The sequence below is a fragment of the Cupressus sempervirens genome, chromosome 3, assembly GCF_028749045.1.
Source record: "Cupressus sempervirens isolate cs-2001-9-10 chromosome 3, ASM2874904v1, whole genome shotgun sequence".
Classification (NCBI taxonomy): Eukaryota; Viridiplantae; Streptophyta; class Pinopsida; order Cupressales; family Cupressaceae; genus Cupressus; species Cupressus sempervirens.
In genome coordinates this window covers 285,487,998-285,492,350 of record NC_143120.1, presented here as the reverse complement: position 1 = coordinate 285,492,350, position 4,353 = coordinate 285,487,998, and positions in this window count along the sequence as shown.

The following is a 4,353-nucleotide window of genomic DNA, read 5'->3' as shown; positions in this document are numbered from 1 at the left end:
ACCAAAGTGTCAATACCAAGTGAAACCAAGATCTCCAAACCCAAGAAGATACAAACCAAACCAAGAACTAATCCTGCATTGTCACCTCATCACTATCACAAGCTCCTACTAAAATGTGTATCCAAGCTATCCATGAAATCATGATAAAAAACCATCCTCTAACCATGAGAATCAACCAAGGTATCAAACTATCAAAGAACTAAAAGTGCACTTCATGAGCTCCTCAAAAGAATCACATAACTATGATCCTCAACCAAGAAGATATACCACCATAACCAAATAAAGAATCTAAACCAATGAACATCAAGGATGTACTTGTATATCCAATCATGTCATGCCAAAATCCATGGCACCATGATCACATCCATGAACTAAGCATCTGACTCTCAATATGTCCAACCTTTCAAAATAAAATAGTCAACCACAATCCTCCACCATGACTATACCTTGTAACAACATCTCATCCATTCTACATGAAGGAAAAAATTAGAAAATCATGGGACTTAGGGCATAGACAACCCAAATCCAAGCCACAAATTTGAATATGTATCAATAATGAAAGATCAATGAGAAAAGATAACCCATAACCAAGCTATAAATGTAGCCTGTAAGTATAGACCACTTATAGCACTACATAATTTGTAGACCCAACAAGTCATCATAAATATCCAAATCAAATACTAATAACCATATCATCATGAGACTAATCTAAAATATGAACTGAGTATACAATGGCATCAAATCTTAAATTTTCAAACATACAATGTCATATACTCACAATGTTCCCATAGTCAATATATGCCATAAACTATTTAGATCAATATATCACCAAAAAAATCTTGCCAAACCTACACCAAATCTAAACCAATGTGTAGAGCTCTTCAAGAGCTTTCTGTTGACTACTTGAAGTCCAAAATATGACTTCATAAGAAGTTTGAAATTTTACTAAGACAATCTTCTTACCATTTTCACTGTGATTTTTTTGTGATGAAAATTCTGATGGGATCAAATTTGACAACCATCACATGCTTAAAATAAAAAACTCTTTCATTTCCTCTAAACATGGCCAAACTAGGGTATATTATGTATCAAAATTTATGAAAACATCAACCCAGATCCAATGGTGAGGTTTTTTTTTACCTAGGAGGTCATTTCTGTAAGCTCCCCCTAAAATCCTCATTCAAGTGAAACATACAAAAAACCTTTTTGTCCAACAATTTCACTTGCCCAAATCTACCAATATCTCATCATAATAGAAAACTCAAAACCCTCAGATTTGTAATAAACAACTCATATATCTCGCTCTTTCTTTTATCGTCTCATGCACTCCCATGGATTCAATCTAGGGTTACAAAAATAAAACCATAGCTTTGATACCAAATGTAAGGAAACTTGCAATAAAGAATATAATCATTTTCACTTAACCCATAATAGATCTAAAATAAACATGAAATTAAAATCCACATGCAAGAGAATAAGCAACATACCCATAAAAATTGTGACACAAGATATACCTTGGGAAATCCTTATTAAGGGAAAAAAACCCAACCTCCAAAAGAATCCATCACCATGTATTATTCAGCAAAAATACTATTGCAATACAACCATGGAAGTCTTCAAAGCCATAGCCACTACCAAGCAATCCATGTGAACAAGAATGAATCCACACATTCCATACCATGCTTCCAGCCTTCACAAATGTTTCCTTGGCTAACCTGTCAAGCATTGTCTTGTTTGACTCTTGCCTTTTTACATTCTATCTTCTCTTCTCACATACAACAACTACCCTTGTGGCTTCTTATATAGTAGCAAGTCCCACAAAACCACCAAGTGGTATTACATAAAACCATGTGCTACCTAACCCATTGACCCCACATTTAATATTATAAATTTAATTATTTTCCCCAATATAAATAATTACATGAAATATTATTACAATTTTACAATACAGATCATCAAGTATATCCTATGGGAATCTCTACATGTTGCATGTCCATCTAGGTGCAACATTACATGATAAAATAAAATAATACAATATAAAAATATTATGCAATGTGTGCAAAAAATATTATCTCAAAAATCTAGGAAGGTATTAGGATCCCCTTCAAGACTTATAACCACAATTGGTATTGAAATTCTAACCGAGTTCCAAGAATCAGACAAAAATGCACAAAAATGCTTGCAATAGGGCTACAAGAACTTAGCCCTCCTTTTAAAGAAAATACTGAATAAATTGTAGAAGTCCTTAAAAAGGGGGTGAACTAATCCTTGATCTAACACCCTTTTCAGAAACCTAAGAGATTCTATGATCTTTGGACCCCAAGCTAATTGTATAGTACAACCTAGAAATGTGCCTAAAAAAAAGGTTTTAAGGCTTTTAAAGCCCATCTAGCAAGAACTTGACTTTTATCTCCTCAAATCTTTCACTGATACCTCCCATTGAATTTGGGGCTTCTACTCTCATGCTACTACCTTCCTCCAAGCATGATTGAAGCTATATATGCATTCAATCCCTTCTAACACAACTGCAATCCACTATGATCCCTAGCCATGCAACTATGGCTCGCAAAGGGCATCATCTTAAGAAATTCATCCTTGCTCTCTAGGGACCCTCCTTCACTATACAATATGTACATGGAGTCATTTTCCTAATACCAAAATCTTGTATAGATTATATGATGGCAAGAGGCTCCATGACTCCATCTTTACCAGTTACCTAGTTCAAGACAACAGATAGGCAAGAAACTAAACAATTTTATTAACCAACTAGAAACCTAAAAAATCATAGAATAATGTTATAAATAACCTTAAAATTAATTCCTCTAACCCTTCCAAACACTAAAAATCCAATTTCAATCCATAGAAATGCCAAAAAATACTCAGAAAGCATAAACTATAACTATATTCTTATTGTCAAGTCCGTACACACAAATTAATTTTAACTTCCAACCCTTTAAATAGGTTGAGGATGACCTTAAATACTCATCCCAAGTCCAAAATTAATTGTTTTATATAGTCACCAAGCCCTATTCACAAAATTTCTTGATTGCAACAAAAAGTTGTCAATGTTGTCAATGCCAACATTGACAATTTTTGAGCAACTTTTGCATCTTTTTGAATTTGGCCCTGAAACTTGTTCTAAAGGCTACCAAACTTTACTAAAATCTCCAAAAGGACTTAAAAAATTTAGGAAGAACCTTAAATCACTTATTTTTCCATTCTGCCCTCCAAATCACAAAAATGCCCTATTTGACCTAATCATGCAACTAGGAGCAACTAAGACCTAATAAGGCTTCACACACTTAGCATACCTCAAATTAGTACTAGTCTAGTCCATTTATTATCCTAGTAGTGTGACTAGCACCACCACAATCCAAAGTAACAATATGAGCCCTAGGTCTTCATGAGCCCACATTGGTACCCCTGCACCATACTCCCCCACAAAGAAAAACTATGTCACTCCTATGGACTATAGATCTTCGAAGATGCACACCTTGTTGAAGTCTTCTTTAGAAACTCAAGTGGGCTCCATATCTTTCTTGTGTCTCCACTTGATGATATGTTCCATGTACACCTTGTTTTTGGTGGCCTTCTTAACTATTGAGTCCAACAAGTGTTCAGCTTCCAACTTGCTTGGTGAAGGCACTACTATAGGTTCCAGATCAACATCAACTCCCTAACTATTGTGAGAAATCTTAGGCAATGGACCTTTAAACTAAAAAAAATCTTGCACATTAAAAACATGAGAGATGTCCAAATCTATTGGAAAATCAACCTTATATGCATTAGCTCCATATTTTATTATGATTTTACAATATCCCACTCTTTTCATCAGTAATTTAGTTGGCACACCTTTCTACAACCTTGATTTTTTTAAGTACACCATTACATAATCCCCAATAGAAAATTGAATGTCTTTTCTCCTCTCATCCACCTTGGCTTTCAACTTTTGTGTGCTATCTTGAATGGTCTTCTTCACCTGCTCCCAGATTTTCTTCATAGTTTGGACAAAATCATCAGCATGTCCACCCCTATATTTCATGCCTTCAAGATCTCTCAATTCACATACACCCCTTGGATGCATCCCGTACAAAATTTCAAATGGGCTTTTGCTTGTGGTATTATTTTTATTGTCATTGTAAGCATACTCTACTTGGGGAATGATAACATCTCATGTTTTCCTGTACTCCTTGGTTAGGTATCTCAAGAGGTTACCCAACACCCTATTAACCACCTTAGTCTAGCTATCTATTTGAGGATGGTAGACTAATCCAAAAGAAAGGTTTGTACCAAGTCCACTTCAAAAAGTCTTCCAAAAATGGCTCATGAAATTCACATCTCTATCTAAAAAAA